This window comes from Sorex araneus, chromosome 8 (assembly GCF_027595985.1).
Source record: "Sorex araneus isolate mSorAra2 chromosome 8, mSorAra2.pri, whole genome shotgun sequence".
NCBI lineage: Eukaryota > Metazoa > Chordata > Mammalia > Eulipotyphla > Soricidae > Sorex > Sorex araneus.
The window spans coordinates 68,072,357-68,092,411 of NC_073309.1; the positions used below are offsets into that span (position 1 = coordinate 68,072,357).

At 37.3% G+C, this 20,055-nt stretch overlaps 1 protein-coding gene and 1 pseudogene across 1 annotated transcript in view; both read left to right on the forward strand.

The window, feature by feature from the left end:
- The window catches only part of DPYD (dihydropyrimidine dehydrogenase), a 980,594-nt gene that overhangs the window by 847,286 nt on the left and 113,253 nt on the right, over window positions 1–20,055 (forward strand). The gene's annotated exons all lie outside the window — the stretch shown is intronic.
- LOC105943227 (heterogeneous nuclear ribonucleoprotein A3-like) overlaps window positions 7,794–20,055 on the forward strand; it is a 55,286-nt pseudogene continuing 43,024 nt past the window's right edge.

Here is a 20,055-nt window from a genome sequence, read left to right on the forward strand (position 1 = left end):
TCAAAATCTGAACAAATTAAATATAAACAATGTCCACACACTAAAATATTTGATTGCTGAAACTCAATGAAGAGTAATCAATGGACAGATGTATAACTAGGACAAATTGATCTGTAATTATATCATAGATATAACTATCTATGATATTTAAAATTCCCAGTATAATTATGTAGAAGTTGATAGGCTGATTCTGAATTTTACATGGTAATAAAAGGAGCTTTGAACAAAGGAGTGAGACAGTGTTGAAAAGAACAAGTTAGAGAATTTGACCTATTCACCATCAAGAGTTTCTGTAAATCTACAGTTAGCAAGTTGTTTTAGTATCCATCTAGACAAATAGATCAATGGGACAGATAGAAAGTCTAGAAATAGACCCACATACATACACTGAATTGATTTTTGACAAAAGTACCAAAATAGTACAGCAGAGAAAGGAAGGTCATCGCAATAAATGATGTGGAGTTAGTGGATGCATATACATATATAATATGTATATGTATAACATATGTATAACACATATGTTAACAAAAATGAAGCTCATACTTTCTTCAAGAAGGATGTAAAGGAAACTTAAGTATATCATGAACATAAAGTGAAAAGTAAGACTATAAAATTTCACAAAAATTATATATTCATAACCTTGAGATCTGAAGAAAAATTAACCAGAATACAGAAAGATACTCCCAAGGAGTAAACAAAAATGATAATTGTACATAATAAAAATTAACTTCTACTCTGCAAACATCACAGTCAAGAAAATGAAATCTCGGGGGCTGGAGCGATAGCACAGTGGGTAGGGCATTTCCCTTGCACGCGGCTGACCCGGGTTCGATTCCCAGCATCCCATATGGTCCCCTGAGCACCTCCAGGAGTAATTCCTGAGTGCATGAGCCAGGAGTAACTCTTGTGCATTGCCAGGTGTGATCCAAAAAGAAAAAGAAAAGAAAATGAAACCTCAACAGAATGGGAGAAATTATTATTAATACTTTTATCTTACAAAGAAGTCTGACCAGAATAGATGTGTTACATATTAATAGGTGCACTGTACTTTTAAAATGTAAATTGGGACACTTTGAAATAATTTAATCTTATAAGGGAGTATATGGTTTCTTACAGTATAAATCAATGGTGAGATTCTTACTTGTCTTGCAACTGACCCCTCTCCAGCTACAACTTTTTTTTTAATCTTAGCTGATCTGCAGAGCTAACCCAGAAAAAAAAATAGGGGAAAAGGGAAAGCTATTTCCCTTCAAGTTCATCTTAGTGCCCTATGTACTTTACTCCCATTTCAGCTTGGTCCCTGCAGTTATTCTTTCTCCTACCTGGGATTTTAGTACAATACATCATCACTGTATCACTGTCAGTCCGTTGCTCTTCGATTTGCCCAAGCGGGCACCAGTAACATCTCTATTGTGAGACTTGTCACTGTTTTTGGCATATCGAATACGCCACGGGGAGCTTGCCAGGCTCTGCCTTGCGGGCGGGGTACTATTGCTTGCTGAGATCTCTGAGAGGGACGGAGGAATCGAACCCGGGTCGGCCGCATGCAAGGCAAACACCTTACCTGCTGTGCTATCGCTCCATCCCCAATACATATATATTCTTAGAATAGTTCCAGAGAACATTTTATGTTTCTATAAGTTACTTTGATAATTACTGAAATAGAAAACATTGTTGCTGAAGTTACCTTTTATGAATATAGACAGATTGCTTGAAACTAAATTTTATTGCTTAATCCATTACTTTGGACATAAAAAATCACCAGGTCCTGGAAATTCAAAATTTCCAAAGTTGATAAATCAACATCTACTCAATAGATAACTAAGTATAGGTAGAATACTTAAATCTCAAGTATCCATTAAGAATAAATCAGACACCTGTTTTATAAAGGTGATTATTTCTAATTAGAAGCTAGTAATATTGGGTTTTAATAGCCTTTTCTTGTAGATATGAATGTTTTATCTCATGAATGCATAATGATCTCACAGAAAACAGTAATGCTCTGTACTCAAGAAATACACTGTTTGGAATCCAGAAGGTTTGGTTTAGATCCAGGCTCAGTGTCTTACTATTAAGTCAACTCTGGTAAGCTATATAAATTTTTCACTCTTCATTTCCAAAATGCAAACTGAGATAATGATACCTATTTTAGATACATTGTAAAGACTAAATCATTCACATAAAGTATATAGCTCATAGCAGGCATTTAACATGTACAGTTACTATAATTAGATCAGATTAATTGATAGATGATGGACAGATGCATAGATAGATATTAAAGTAATTTAGATAAAATATATTATCTTCTAGAACATGCGTATAAAAGGTCCAAAATAACATTTAATTGATGAGTTGATTTATTCTATATTTTGTTTATACTCTCCAATTAATACTTAACACATTTTGTATTTTCTTTATCTTCAATTAAATAGTAACATAATCTTAGTTGTTTCTTTATTTTAATCTGGTCAAATTCCTACCCTTTGAAATACTGCTTACACACACTGCAAGCCATTCAAAAGTCCTTACTTTTGTGGTAAAAATAGAGATAAAACTTACCATGTTAGGTTTATCAGTAAACTGGTGTGAATGATGCATCATTAGTCCTTAATAAAAGGAAGAGTAAGGGGACCTAGTGTCTTTCACAAATAAGAAATAACATCATAAGAATTTACCATGGAGAGGCTGGAGTGATAGCACAGCATGTAGGGCGTTTGCCTTGCACGCAGCCAACCCGGGTTTGATTCCCAGCATCCCATATGGTCCCCTGAGCACTACCAGGAGTAATTCCTGAGTGCATGAACCAGGATTAACCCCTGTGCATCGCTGGGTGTGATCCAAAAAGCGAAAAAAAAAATTTACTATGGATTGTGAGGAAAGGTACTGGTAGAGCTTCTTATGGAAAGATGTAATGAAAGCATCATGACTAAAGTAGTTTATCCTTGGATAAGCTTCCAAGCTTGTTTTCTCTCTCCTCTTGGGGTAATGAGGCTTATTTCACAGGCCAACTCCACTAGTTGGTGGCAATTGCTAAGAGTATTATGTAGAGGAGGAATATAACTAGAAACAAGTCACCGTTGGTCTGTGATCAATTGGCAATGTCTGCATAGTCACAGACAGAAGGCAAGACATTGAGACTTGGCTTCCCACTTCTGAGTGTGAAAGGAGAACTTGACAGGTGTAAGAACTGGGGCAGTACTGAGATTTAGAATTTCAAACCCTTTCAGCTGCCTCATTGACGACCACCACTGCATGCCTGAAATGAAATATAAACTATGCATTTTACTATTTTGCCAGCATCCCATCATACTTTGTCTTTATCTGTCAGAATTTTTAAAAGTGCATTTCCGTATTTCTTCTCACTCTTAAAATTGACAACTAAAGCACAGGTGTAATTACTTTTTTTAATCACATTCATGAAAGTAAATGGTTAAGTATAATTTCTCATACTTCATTACATACGCTACTTTAATCAGAATACACCTTATTAATATTAATTATATGATTAGAATTTGTGCCAAAGTGCTTTTCATCTCTAATACAACTTTTCCGAATCAGTCCTGGTATCTCTTTTAAGTCAGAGAAAAATGAATTTTTTCTCTTGTTCCGAATGGGACTGGAGAATTTGTAAAGGAGACATTATTATGAACTTGTAAGTTAAAATATGAATTTCAATACTATGCTTGAACTTCTCCCCCATTGTTCCTTCCAAGAACACTATAAATTCAGGGGCCATTTACCACAAACCAGTTACCTTTGTTCCTAATCCTGATTTTATGAAGTAAGTTAAAATTCTCTGTGTAATTATAAAATATGCCCTTGGGATTCTTCCTGAGGGGAAAAAAATTTGTATTTTCTATATATTGAAGCCCATCTGCCCACTTGAATAAAGGGAGTACTAGATAACAGATATAATTTTCTAGTAATTAAATGAGTCAGAGGAGTCATTTTGATAATGTAAAGAGTCAACAGAAATTCTAATTATATTTGGCTTTGTGCCAATTTGTACTAATCTGAGATTGGAGGGAAAAATGAAGTGTCTGATATTTGAAATATAAATGGAGATATTATCTCCCACATAAAGATAAAAAAAACAGAATCTTTTCACTTTTAAATGATATATATCCTAACTGCTTTTTAATATCTTTATCAGAATCTTGGAAGTTTAGGAAATAGAGACCAACATGATCTTCAGTAACTGAATAATTAACAATCTCATGGTTAACCAAATTAGTTTCGATGTGCATATGAAAGATTCAGCCATTTTCCTCTTCTCCCTAGAAACCTGAAACCTCTTTGGTTATTCATATTGATCTAGATAAACATCAAACTCTAATACCTCTCATTTATTGCCATCTAGATAATGGAAGATAATTTTACTTGAGTCTCAAACCTGTCACCCCTAGTAGCCTTTGCTTCATAGTCAAAGAAGTAGGTTTGTGACCATAACCTATACAAAGAATGTGACTAAAGCTGCACAGGGAATCTTTTTACTGGCAATTCTAGACATAGTTTGAGAAGTTTCACTATACTGGAAGTGCTTTGAAGCCCTCTCTCCCAGCTCCTCAGATCAGGCTGACCAGTATGCCCCAGGTCCTTCCCAGTGAACCACATCAAAACCACACGTTTTGAAGAGTTATTATCTTAGAACTTTAAGACAATTTGCTTGTCTTCCCTGCAGGCAGTTACTCTCCACATGTGCCCAATCTAAAAAAGTTGCAGAATGTTCCCCAATATTGCAGAAGTCTTTAGATCTCAATGTTACAGGGTGATTTTTTCTATTTAACCTAAGTCCCAAGTGAAACTCATGAAATTAAGCATGACATTAGTGATAATCTAGGTCTCCCAGGAAAATTAGTATGTTCTAGTATTAGTTCTTGCCAACAATATTCAATAAGATACATAACTCTGCAAGACAATCCTGTGTTCATGCCTATGATGTTTGTAGCAGGCTTACTGATGTTCCCTGTTCTGTGGTCCCCCTTGGTTTGTTAGGAGAAGTAAACATCCTTTCCTTTTGGGTGTTCCCTAAAATTAGGTGAAAATGCAACCATTCCTCTCTACAATGAGATGTGAATGAAGTATGAAATATGATTCTGGGTGGATTTAGGAGTATTAAAGAGCATCTAATCATTGGCAATGAGTTCCCCACATACTTTTTTTTTTTTGCCAGAAGAAAGGTTGAAGTTTCAGGTCAACAAAGTAGAAGCATAAAATAAAGGCCTGTTCTCATTTGTGGCCATGCAACATCTCAGTTCCATACCACTGATAAACCAGGAATATCACATCACATTGGGGGGGATGTACAGTAGAAAGCAACCAATCTTGATTAAGACAATATAAACACACAAAGCTTAACCTGTAGTAACATGTTAGGAATCTCTTCTACGAAGGCATAATGGCTCCATGGTGAGATACAGCAATATTCACACACTTTCTTCTAAGGAAATATTTTTTGAGCATTTTTAGAGAATTATGACAAGCAATATAAGATAAGTTATTCAGGGACTGCTATAGGGACAGGCTTGAGGGTGGTTGGGGAAACTGGAAAGAATAGTGGTGAGAAGGTGCAATGGCAGTGAGGCTGTTGTTGGGATATTGAATGTAATAAATAAAGCTTCTACTTAGTCAACTTTCACTGTCACTGTCACTGTCATCTCGTTGTTCATCGATTTGCTCAAGTGGGCACTAGTAACGTCTCCATTGTGAGACTTGCTGTTACTGTTTTTGGCATATCAAATACACCACGGGTAGCTTGCCAGGCTCTGCCGTGCAGGCGGGATACTCTCGGTAGCTTGTCAGGCTCTCTGGAGGGACAGAGGAATCGAACCCGTTCGGCCGCTTGTAAGGCAAACACCCTATGCACTGTGCTATTGCTCCAGTCCAAGCTTAAATTTAAATAATAATAATAATAATAATAATAATAATAATAATAATAATAATAGCCTGGAATACTAAGACCCCATATCAGATATCTAGAGACATTTTTTATTTTGTGAGTGAAAAACCAAATTCTGTTCCATTAAGTCACTGAGATTTTGGTGTTTTTATGACAGTACAGCTGGCCAATGAAAATTAACACAGAATTTCAGATAAATTGTATTGTTATCAGAGGGCTTGATGACTCTTTAACCCATTGAAATTTTTCTTTCAATGGGACTATTCTTCGATGATCTTTACTTGCTTTTCTGTATCTTTTGCATGGTTTAGCAGGTAGTACCATAGTGCAGTTTCCTTACGTCATCATTCCAAATCATCTCTGATCTCTTTGATTCATATACAAATTACCAGATAGCCTTTTACCCTAGACCATTCAGAAAAAACATTCCTCATGCCTTTGTTTACGTACATTATTGAGAAGATTTCCACCAGTTGAAGTAATCCAACAAAGGAAACCAGAGTACCTTATACATATCCTCTTTCTTGCCATCACAAATTACTTGGGTAATATACATACTTCCTCTTTGCTTTCATCTTCTCATCCAAACACTGGGTGTAGTGACCTCTATTTCACGATTGCTATGAAAAATAAGTAACATGAATGGAACCCTTCCTATCACAGATGATGTTCTAGAAAACATTTCTTCCACTCATTGTCTCCTATCCTAAATTTGTTTTTATATTTTAAATGTATCAAAGTGGATTTCTACTCATCCCCACCCATACAGTCACTAAAGTTCCTTGTACTAAAATTATGAGGCACTTAGTGATCCCCAAATCCAGTGATTACCTAGTCTGATGATGACTAGATCATGTCATCCTGAGCAACAGACTTATTCATCACATTTGAAATTTCTTCTTTGACTTTTGTTAAAGTAACTTACACCCAGTAATACTGGCAGCCACCTGGTCCACCGTGAGGATGCTCAGGGTGATGTGCTCAGGCTACATGCAGTGGAGCTGTTGGAGGGGGGCAGAGGGTGAGTATGCAGTGCCAGGGTCCAAACTCAGGACCTCACACATGCTAGGTATGCTCTACCACAGGATCTTGTCCCCAGTCCTCTGATTCTTTTCCCATCCCCACACCCTTTCCTTTTACTTTTTTTTCCCCCACATTCTTTTCTCCTGGTTTCTCTCTGGTTTTTTTAATTGAACAATTGTTAGCACCTATATGTGCCAGGCATTGTAGAGACTTATATTAAAAATCACATAATTCCTCTTTTGAAAGGAGTACTATGGAAATCAGACAATTAAAGAGTTATTGACAATAAAGTATGAAATTACAGTGATACAGAGAGATATATAGACTAGCAGAATGACAGAGAATTTGAGAATGATTGCCAGAATCATTTGAAATATAAACTCTGATAAATATATATTATGGCAGAGGTCTAGGGGAATCACCAGCTTCTAATGTGGAGAGAGTTCTGTGAGTGAAGAACACTTTCTTGGACCTGATCTTTTAGGACCCGCACCTCTTTCATTTGGGCTCTGAAGAGCTAGAGTTCTCTCTTCGTGGTGCTTGTATTACTGCATGTGCTCCCCTCCCCCCCTCCTCTCATGATTGTTATCTTTCCAGCTGCCCTCTGCATCTTCCACACCCATGGAGTCAGCTTCCCTGGAAACCTTTGCACCCAGTGGCCCAGTTCAGTGCTCTTCCTGCACCCCAGGACTAAAACAGCAGTAGTGATTATCTCTACAATTATATAAGCACTTTATAATTTACAAAGCACTTTGGCATATATTATCTCACCAGCTGCTTCCTTAATGTAATAGCAGCGGCGGGCAAAACACTGTGTCACTGCCGACAGAGCTTGCCTGACCTTGGTTTCCCAGCCCCACCTACTAAAAACATGAGCACAGCTGGATGGGCATTGATTAGAAGCTGGAAGCTGACCTTGTTTGGGAACCAGGGAAGTGTGACAGCAGAAGCTGCCACCTACACCTTCTCCATCTCTATAGGGGCAAGAGAGCAAGCCAGAGGTTTTGTGACAAAATGTGAAGCTGTACAGAGCAACAAGGCTTCTCCTGGGCTGCCTGAACACAGACTCCGGGTGGCAGGTGTCAGCCTGTAGGAGGTAAAGCACTTCTACCCCACACACACACACACTCGCTTTTCTGATTTCTCATTTCTTCCATGCATTAACTATCATTTTGAAAGTTTCAGTGGGTTAATTAAATTCTTCAGTGTTGATGCTAAGAAACCTGAAACATTTTCAACTGAGATTGACACTCCTCCAGTCATAGACTTCACTGATGTTTGTTCAGTAACACTCCAATATGTCACAGGATTGCTGCGAGAACATCTGAGAGCTATAATGAGCTAAAAGTCAAGTACAGGGGAAAATGTGTTCCAGACTGCTGCAGATGTTCTTAAATCAAATCAGTTTTTGCAAAATGCTATATTGAATATTCAGTGGTTGAAGGATGCAACCAAAAAGGACAGTTCAATTGATTCACACTGTTTTCAAGTTTTATTTTACCCAAATTATATGAAATATGGTTCCTCTCACCTTCAACCAATTTATAATAGGTTAACTTGAATCAAATGTTCTTTTAAATATAATTTTTTGGGGCTAAGAAGAATTATACTTACTGATTTAATTTGGAGTTGCGGCCTAGAGAAAACAAGTGAGGTAAAAAGGAAATACTCTAGCATGCACACACCTTCACCTGTATCCCTTCATTTTACCTTTAGAACTGAGATTGTGCAGGTGTTTGTATAAATATGCACAGAGATTCTAACGTTTCTATCTGGACTGCTATTGTACTGGTAATTTATTCTGCCCCTCCTAAGAAACTCAAAAGATGCTCGCTTATCAGAAGAGAGGTCTAAAATAATGTTTGAGAAGATAAATCTTTTGACATCATCAACTTAGGTCATGAAAATGGCCTTGCACATCATCATAGTTTAGCTTGACCTTTGAACGATGGCTTGGCATGATAGTTTCTTAAGTGAAGGACACAGTGAGTAAAGAACTCACAAACCGAGGTGTAGAGACAGAGCAGCGGGTAAGGTTTTGCTTTACACATGGCCCACCCAGGTTCGATCCACAGCATCCCATATGGTCCCCTGAGCAGTCAGCAGTAACTCCTCAGTGCAGAGCCAGGAGTAACCCCTGAGCACAGTGGGTTTGGCCCAAAAAAGAAATGAAGTGACAAACCTGGCCACAGAACAACTGAGAAAAACATTAGAAAATGCAGCAAACTACAATGAAATATCACATTGCTCTACTCTAGTGGCTAAAATGAAAAAGTCTAACAACATCAAAAGTTGGCAAGAATATAGAACTGAAACTCTTCTACTTTGCCGATAAGCAAACAAAATGCTACATCCACTCAGAATTTTTTTTTCATACTTTGTTTTAAGACCCAAAATTTCACCTCCAGGTATTTATCCTAGAGAAAAAATATATATATATATATCTTCATAAAGTTAGAGGCTGATGAGTTAAAAAAAAATATTGTGTTAATTAACAGAAAAGAAGTCAGATACAGGGGCTGGAGTGATAGCACAGTGGGTAGGGCATTTGCCTTGCACAGGGCCAACCTGGGTTCGATTCCCGGCATCCCATATGGTCCCCTGAGCACCACCAGGAGTATTTCCTGAGTGCAGAGCCAGGAGTAACCCCTGTGACCCAAACAAGAAAAAAAACAGAAGAATCCAGATACAAAAGAATACAAACAAAATAATAAATGCCCTTTATATGGAATTTAAATATGGTGAATAAGTTCAAGGAGATTAAGTGTTCCTGTTACACACAGCTGTCTCTGGTGTGATCCCCAGCATTGCATATGGTCCCACAAGCACTAACAAAAGTGATTCCTGAGCACAGACCAAAAAGTAAGCACATAGTACAAGGTGTGCCCCCCAAATAAATCTAAGTTAGTCTCATAATGAGACGTTACTGGTGCCCACTTGAGCAAATTGATGAGCAACGGGATGACAGAAATATAGAAAACATAAATATATGTTATTAAAAAAAACAGCAAAAAGTAAAATTGGCTGGAGAAGATGAAGAATTTTGTTAAGTGATAAAAATGTTAAGTGAAGGTTTTATGAATATAGATCATTTATGAAAAAGTCCAACTGTATATTCACAATCTATGTAGTTTACAGTGTACACAAATACAGTATTTTAATACACATTTACCTTAAATTTAGAAAAATCTAGAAAACAAGCTTCAAATAATACTTTAGGAACAAAGGAACATGAAAGAAAAACTAACTATTTTTCTTTTCTTCTTTTAAGCTCCAAATTACTTTTAATCAGATAGCCTTTGGGAGCTAAAAGCCTTATGAATTTAACCACTGGTAAAGAATAACTAGAATGTAGATAAAAATCTTGGCTGGAAACAGCTTAAAGAAAATGGATAGCTGGGGGCATAAACAAATGTATTTCCCTCTGTCTACTTGCCAGCAGCTGGGTGTAGAATTGGAATTCTTTAAGGCATTGCACATCGGGGAGGATAGCTGGGGCCTAGGAATTAAGAAGAGAAACATCTGGCTCCTGGAGGAGTGATGCAGGTAAGGGATATGACATCATGATGCAAATGAGAAGCTGTTTCTTCAAGACAGAAATTTTGATTAGGCCCTTTGGTCAGCCTTCAACTAGCTTTGCTTTGTGGATCAGCCAATGCCTGCAGCCTCTGTTAACAAAAGCTGGCCTTGCCTGAGGCCATAGATCCCAGAACAGACCCTTCAATTGATTCCTGATAGAGTGATACATGCTAACTGGACGCTTAGTGCCCTAATATCCTACTCACTGTCATACAAACAAATTGAGAAATTGGTCAGAATTTTTTTCTAAATATGCTTAAAATGCATATATATGTATATATGTATATATATATGTGTGAGTGTATATATAAATATATAAATATATTTGCACAATAATTTTGGCAGAGTTTGCACTATTAATGGATAATAAAATCATGACATTTGTAGAAATAAAAATAAAACTCTTGGGGCTGGAGCGATAGTACAGCGGGTAGGGCATTTGCCTTGTACAAGTCCGACCTGGGTTTAAATCCCAGCATCCCATATGATCCCCTGAGCACCACCAGGAATAATTCCTGAGTACAGAGTCAGGAGTAACCCCTGAGCATCGCCTGGTGTGACCCAGAAAGCAAAAAAATAAATAAATAAAAATAAAAATAAAATAAAATAAAATAAAACTCTTGAATTTGAATTTCCATTTATTCATTTGTGCCTTCCATGTGGGCATTACTTTTGAAATGCTATATTTCAATGCTGATGTTTACTTGTGTTTTTCTCTTCAAAGTTTCTGCTTTAATACATTGATCCCAGAAAATTATATAACATAATTCATATTTTATAAATAAAATATATACGGACTGGAGCGATAGCACAGTGGGTAGGGCGTTTGCCTAGCACGAGGCCAACCCGGGTTCGATTCCTCCATCCCTCTCAGAGACCCCGGCAATCTACCAAGAGTATCCTGCCCGCACAGCAGAGCCTGGCAAGTTACTGTGGTGTATTCGATATGCCAGAAACAGTAACAGGTCTCACAATGGAGACGTTACTGTGCCTGCTCAATGAACAATGGGATGACAGTGTTAGTGCTAAATAAAATATAAATAAACTTTAGCTATTTTATTCTGAACTAAATTTTTGTGATGATTTTGATTTTAACTAGTAATTGAAATATCTTACATATATTTTCCTTTATCTGAAACTTTTCATTGAATTTGGAATTTACACTTGATCTTAGCCAAAAGGCCAAGAAGCAATTGAATTTTGATTTTAATTATTTAAATAGATCTATTCATCCATCAACTGTTGAGTATATAATAAATAACAAATATTGTGATAGATATAGACAAGATTGATCTTTTGTTATTAAGTGATGGCCACTTGCAAAAAAATCAGAGTACAGCTAAGCAATTTAAGCCACGTGCGAGGTAAATGCCCTACCGCTATGCTATCACTCCAGCCCAAGCAATTTAAAGCTTTGCATAATTTTATACATACATTGCTTACATCCATATATTCCATAATCCATATAAACATATTATGTATCTCCACCTTTCAAAGGTGAAAACTGAGGCTTAAAGAGGTTTAGTTCTTTACTGGTAGGAGAAGGATATAAATCAAATTATATTTGTTATTAAAAAAATATTGGCTTATTCATTGCAGCACTGTTCACAATAGCCAAAATCTGGAAACAACCCAAGAGCCCTAGAACAGATGACTGGTTAAAGAAACTTTCGTACATCTACACAGTGGAATACTATGCAGCTGTTAGGAGAGATGAAGTCATGACATTTGCTTATAAATAGATAGACATGGAGAGTATTATGCTAAGTGAAATGAAATAGAAAGAGAGGGACAGACATAGAAGGAATGCACTCATTTTTGAATAACATAACATGAGGCTGACACCCAAGGACAGTAGATACAAGGGCCAGGGGGATTGCCCTATAACTGGAAGATTGCTTCACGAATGGAGGGGAGAAGGCAGATGGAATAGAGAACGGATCACTAAGAAAATGATGGCTGGGGGAACCACTTGGGATGGGAGATGTGTGCCAAAATTAGATAATGGACCAAACATGATGACCTCTCAGTGTCTGTGTTGCAAGCCATAATGCCCAAAAGTAGAGAGAGAGTATGGGGAATATTGTCTGCCATGGAGGCAAGGGGAGGGTGGGAAAGGGGGGGGTATACCGGGGATATTGGTGGTGGGGAATGTGCACTGGTGCACATTACAATTGTGTGATTATAACCCAAACATGAAAACTTGTAACTATCTCATGATGATTCAATAAAATTAAATATATATATATATTGTCTCAACCACATAGCTACACTTCCTTTCAATATAGCTGCTATTATAATACCAGTTACAAAAGTTATAATTAATCATAAGGCTTTGTCGTATAACAATGTCTGACTTAACCTGGAGTATCAGGAGCAATTGTGCAGAGAATGAATTATGTCTTGAGGGATGAAAACACTTTAAGGTTTATGTCAATATCTTCATTAATTCTAATATATAGGCAATGACTGGGCCAAGTGATCACTGGTGAAAGTTGCTACATTTTTATTTATAGAGGAAAAAAATTCACAAATCTGTTAGATAATTAATTCCATCCTCTGATGGCGCAGAGGCTTCATTCTTCGTTTGTGCTGTTGGGTGCTGTTATTTTTTAGCCTGAATCCCATCAAATCTTTTGTGAGTTTTGCTTTTACATTTCCTTCATCTGTGACGAGAAGATTCTATTAGCAACCCTGGCACCTTCCATTAAAGTCTACAACTTCCAACTGCCAGGAAAGGATAATGAAGTGATAAATTTAATTTGCTACCAAAGTATGTAAGACAGAGTTATCTAAGTGAATTTATAGCATTAGCTATGTCTTTCCTCTTAGCATTAACAAAAGTTTTATGGCAGATTATCAAAATCAGTGCAACAAAAACAAATTTATATGAATTTCCACACTTAGAACGCAGGTCTATAACTTTGTATCAAAGCCTGTCATTTCCTCTTAGCTTCTCTAGGCTCATCAAAACTTAATAAAATGATTTTTTAAAGTATTTTGTTACTTGGAGTATGATCAAGAAAATTGTTAGCCGGACTTAGGAAATACTTTTTTTGCATAACAATATATGTACTCTGGGGTATATGAAATTTGACTATCTTTCTCTTTAATGGCTATGAAGGAAGAAAGCTAACATCATTTACCTTTATGATCACAGGGTGCTTCACATACTGTGGGACATAAAATCTATCATGAGAATGACTTGTTTGTTTGTTGATCTGTTTGGGTAACATGCACAGCAGTGCTCAGAGTTTACTCTTGACTTTATGCTCAGGTTTTTCTCCTCATGTGCCTGGTGGATTATATGCAGTACCAGGGATAGAACTGGTGTTGGTCATAAGCAGAAGTATCTTACCCATGTGTTATAATTTCCTCAGTCCATGTTATTAACACTGTGCAGTGGTCATAAACCACAATAATTCCTTTATTTATTTGCTTGTTAATTTATTTTTAGTGATTCTTTTATTTTTGAAAGCTTTATTAGACTCTAACATATAACGTATTCTCTCTTTAAAGATTCCTTTGTCCAAAATAACTTGATTTTACAGGGACATCTTATACTGTGTCTTGGTATTAGGGTGAGTTTTGGTCCAGAGGATCACTGAATGCTCAGTCAGGCTAAATTCTGTTTCTGTTAGTGAGATTCACATCCATAGAAGTGAATAGAGCTGCTGGGGTCAGTCCATGGCTTCAAGGTTATTTTCCAAGAGAACCTGTAGAGTTAATCAGTATGATGGTGATCACTGTATCACTGAATCACTGTCATCCTGTTTCTCATCAGTTTTCTCAGTAGGGCACCAGTAACATCTCCATTCATCCCTGTCACGTTCAGGGTCAGGGGATGAGGTCCATTATTGCTACTGTTTTTGGCATATCAAATACACCATGGGGAGCTTACCAGGCTCTGCCATGCAATATTCTGCATCGCTCTCTTCTGGAGCCTTTGTTTTATAGTATCTGCATCTTGGTCATTAATGAGATTACATAGCGCCAGGGGCAGTTTTTAGGTGTGACTGCCAAGTTACTGGAAAACTGGAGATCTGGGTGAAGGAGGCCCAGTTCCGACCTGAGCAGGCTTGGAGATCTCAGCCACGGGTGCCGCACACCTGGGTTCCTCTGTCGGTTTCTTCATGGGTGAGGCTCATCTGAGCTTGCAGAGAGTGGCCTTGAGCATGCCTGTGGCTGGGTTTTGGAGGTTTTTGGCTGCTGGGGCTTGGCTTGGGGTGGGAAGAGAAACTCAACCCGCCCCTCTCTCAGGGGGCACCAGTGAAGACAGCCTGGCGTGGGGGCAGGAGATTCTGCAGAAGATTATGATGGTGATAATAAAAATAAAGTACCTTGTAACTACATGATTGTCATGTGACATTATTTTGAGGCCACCTTCTGCACTTGTTATAATAACCCTTTCATGTTTGAGTCATTACCTTTTGTTATTATCAAGAATAGTAAGACTCAAGGAGGCAAGGAAATGTGTTTGACTCTCCACAGTAGTGAGAACTCTAGTCCATATCTCTGCTTACAAAATTGGCTCTTTGCCTTCTACTATACTTACCCAGCTCAAAGGATCATTGGTTAGAATACTTTATATATGATTTTGAGTTGATAGCAGGTTAGATTTTTTAATTATAGTGAACTCTCAACCCCTCTTCAATGATCCATAGCAGCTGATTGTACTGGGTATAAGGTGACACCTGTTTACTTACTCAGTTTCACTGAATTCAGGGTAATTTATTCCTGTTGCCCACACGTCATCTCCTTCACTCAGGCCTCTCAGCACTGACATCAGAAGGCACTTTGACATTCTGCCAACTTGGCTGAATCTCACCATGTCCTCTCTGTTTACTGGAAAAAAATCATAGGCTTCCTCCTTCTGATACGCCTTTAGTTTTGGTTGCTTTACTACTAGCTCCTCTGCAATAAGCCTAGTTTAAGTTATGAATTCATGTATTTATTTGTGTGTCTATATTTTTTCCAACCTTGTAGAACCTCCCCTTCTGGTTAGCTAATTCATGTCTTTGAAAGTTTTTAAGATTAAAAAGAGCAAGGCAAAGCCTTTAGACAATAGGAGCAGCCTGCTTCCTGAGGTCTTCCTAGACCTCCCACTGACTTCTTTGTCTGCCCTGGCACTGGGCCCCCTGTGGCAGCTGCAATGCCTCTCTCCATGTGTATGGATGTCTGGCTATGTGCCCAGCCCAACTTTTGATGTTTTTTTTCTCTCTCAAGTCACTGCATCTTATGTAAAATCAGACTTGCTGAAAGTAAGTGGCTATTTTAATGGTCTTTAGACTGTTCTATGGTAAGCACTCACTTAGGGCAAGTCAACCCCTAAGACACACCTGACAGGGACATTAGAGCACCCTCTTTATTATTTCAGTTGAAATGTCCACTTATATCACCCTTATTCACATGGCCTATGTGGATCTTGAGAGATCCAAAATAATTTATATATGAATATAAGTCTGAAAATACCTTAGAGGTATATGTTACTATTCTCCCCTATCTTTACAATTTTGCATTCTTTTTTTGCTTTTTGGGTCACACCCAGCAGTGCACAGGGGTGACTCCTTGTTCTGCACTCAGGAAATTCCCCTGGTGGTGCTCAAGGGACCATATGGGATGCTGGGAATCGAGCCTGGGTTCAGCCGCGTGTAAGGCAAATGACCTACCCTCTGTGCTATTGCTCCAGCCCCCAATTTTGCATTTGTTGTATTCTATACTCCTATGTGTATCTCTCTGGTGGTAGCTCCTAGGGACACCTGTCCTTACAAAACTGGAATTTTTTTTCATGAATTATTCAAAGAAAATTTTCTTTTTATGAATTAGTTTTTACTGAGTGGCAGAAGATGTAAATTGTCAGATTTGGGACAGGTGAAGAAGGCTAGTAGCAGGAGTTGGAAGTGGGATAGAAAGACCCACGAACTGTCTTTGAAGCACTTTCATTAAAGGAAGTATATAAAGTCAAGGGAAAATTCGGGGCAGAGCATAACTGCAGTAGGTATTACAATACCAGACATCAACAGAGTGTATTTTTGAGATTTTTATTTTATTTGTCATAACAAATATATAGAGAATGTCAATTAGAACAGTATAATCTCTGGTGTAGTGAATAACTGTCTGAAATTGAAAATAGAGTCTACTAGAAGGGGAAACTCTGGTTATATGTCAAAACTTAATCCAACTCTTTTTTTTTTAAGTTCTGTCATTACTAAAGATACCCAAGTATATTCTACTTGGTCATTGTTGCTCACCTTTTTGACCTTGAATGAGATGACAAAAAATCTTATGTAAGGAATATGCCAAAGGCAGACATTTTGAGTTAGAAATAAAAGAATTCAATAAATTATGCATGATATCTATCACACCAGTAAATATCAGGGTTTTTTGGGAGGAATTACTAAATGAAAATAGCATAGGTTAGACCATTCCTTGGGAAAGTGTAAAGTGTTTCCAGGTGACACAAAGAAAGAAAACTTACTATTTTGTTTCCATTTTTTCCATTAAGAAGAATCATCTCAATCTGGAATGAGAAGAACAAAAATCTCTAAATGGGAGCTGAAGCCCTTTATCTGAGAAAGTGAGTTTAGTCAGATAGTGTTTAGCCACTTTAAATTTAAGTTCTGGCTCCACAAAATTGCATGCCAAGGACTCAAAAATACTTGACAGTGTGATCAAAACATACCTATCGGTCATCGAGAGGAAATTATCACACACAAGAAAAGTGCCAAACCCTATAATTGCAGTGATTTCACCAAAGGGAGAAAATGTGAATTCTGAAATGTTCTGATTATTAAAGTTTAACTGGATTCCCTAGAAAATATTTAAGCTAAACGTTCATATATATTAAATATTAATGTGTAATATTAATATATACTATGTATTTGTGTCAAATTTATGGAGGATTTATTAGATATGTACAATTTGAGAAGACGAAAGGCAACAGTATTTTTTTTGATAATAGATCTGTTTATCTAAACTATGTGCATGGGTCGGGACTGGAGAAAGTAGAAGCTGAATAAGAATAATTCAAAAAATATGTAATTTCTTTTTTGCTTCGTTTTTTCCATAGAAGTATTGGCAGTAGATAATAATTATTAACTTTCTCCTGGCTTTTATTAAATACCATCTGCAGGGCTAAGTGCCTTACTCCCATTACCTTATTTAACTATCAAAGCAAGAGATGAGCATCGGAGACAAGGGCTGGAAAATAATTGAGCTGGGTTTTGAACTCTGGTAAGAAGAGATTGTAATACAAATCCAGAACCATTCTGTATTTCTCTCACAAGAACTGCATGAACAATGTGTATTTGGGTATTCAAACAATATTTGGCAGCTAAAATTTGTAATAGTCTGTTAGACATTCTGAGGTAGACTGTCACAGAGATATATTAGTTAAACCTTATAATTTTCTTTTTTCCCTATGAGAAACAATTTACATTTGGAGATATCAAATTTGAAATTCGAATCCATGAATCAATGACTGAAAGAACTTTCGCTTTATCATCCTCTATTGATTGATACCTGTCAACCAAAATTGGAAGCATGACTCTATCAAGATATGATACTATTTCATTAATGTGATATCTTAGAGAATATTAAATGGATGAAAGATCTAGAATTTTCCCAAAGACTAGCAAAAAATAAAAACCTATAGATTTTAGTTATATTTTTTTTTCTTTTTGGGTCACAATCGGTGATACTCAGGGGTCACTCCTGGCTCTGCACTCAGGAATCATTCCTGGCAGTGCTCGGGAGACTATATGGGATGCTGGGAATCAAACCCGGGTCGGCTGCGTGAAAAGCAAATGCCCTACCCGCTGCGTTATCATTCCAGCCCCAGTTATAACTAATTTTTAATGAAAGATGTTTAGTCATTATAGCGTTAACATACATTTATACTGTAATATAAGAGGCCTATTTTAAGTAAATTATTATATGAACAGATTTGAAGAAACTGTTTAATCTACTTAAGACAATTAACAGCTTTTAAGTGTGCTTCAAAATTCATATGAAAACCAGCAATAAGCATGTTGTTTTAAATGAGCATTTGTAAGCAGTTCATTCCAATGGATGTACCTGAAAATGCACTTCTTTCCCAATAATCTATAACTCAGACTTTTCATCACTTCAAAAGTACTCCTCAAACAATTCATCCAAATTAGTGAGCTTTTGCTTCAGACTTTTATAGACTGGAGAGAGCACTGTTGTCCCTGTGGATATAATTTGATCTCAGATATGTAGTCATTGTCTTGTTCTATCTGCTTCTACCAGGAATCTTTCATTACTTGCTTACTGATCTTACTCTAGAGACCCAAAGTAATTATGTCCAAGAATTATACATTGTCAAGAAGTGGTAACTTACAGGAAGTGGAGTGATGAGTGCTTTACTTTTTAAATCAAATACTGGGATATTAAATCAATCCAGTGAGAAAGATAGTTCACAGAATATACACACAGCAACTGTATGCATATTTTTCTGTGTCCAAAATGATCTTGACTTCTAATGAGCACTAAAACTTTTGATATGTATAAACAATGGATATTTTCTCAAAGGAAAATAATTCTCCACAATAAAAACTTGATACATAAACCTGTTTAGGAAATCCTCATATAACGATGCTTCTGGGCTCGGCACCATGCTGAGTCTCATATCTGGGGCACCCCGGAGATTGGTGGAGCAGCCCACCACCCACCCAAACATACTGCTATTCAGGCTTTGTGACCAAAATCCCCAGGCTGTCATGAAGTTGGAATGGGCTACCTACCACTATTCCCCTGTTCTTCCAGGAGCCTGGCAGTCACACCATTGAACTGCCTCTCGGCAATAATCCAGAGACTCATAGATAAATCTTAAAGAGATTAACAAGATCCAGAGGTGCTTCTGTACATTAAAGTCACCAGCCAGTCAAAAATTTAACTGCAGCTGTATCACCCCATTCAAGTTTTTGAATTCCTGGAGCACAACTACATTTGCTGCTGTGCAACATCTCAAACTCTACACCACTGATATACCAGAAGTAGCAGATCATATTAGATTGGATGTAAAGTAGAAGGTAACCAACCTCGATTAAGAAAATATTAACAAACAAGATTTAACCTGTATCAACATATTAGTAATCTCTCATACAAGGGCTTAGTGGCTCCAGGATAGGATACAACAATCTTCATACACTTTTTTCTAAGGAAACTTATTTGGGTCATTTTTAGCAAATTATTCATAACAATAAATATAAAACAAATTATGTAGGAGCTGCTATTAGGGTAGGCATGGGTGGTGGTTGGGAAAATTATAAATAATGGTGGTGGGAAGATGCAATGGTGGTGATATTGGTGTTGAAATATTGAATGTTATAAACCATCATGATCAAATTTGTAAAGCACTGTAGCGCTGTCATCCCATTGCTCCTCACTTTGCTCAAGTGGGCACCAGTAACGTCTCCATTGGGAGACTTGTTGCTACTGTTTTTGGCATATCAAATACACCATGGGTAGCTTACCAGGCTATGTTGTGCGGGCAGGATACTCTCGGTAGCTTGCCGGGCTCTCCAAGAGGG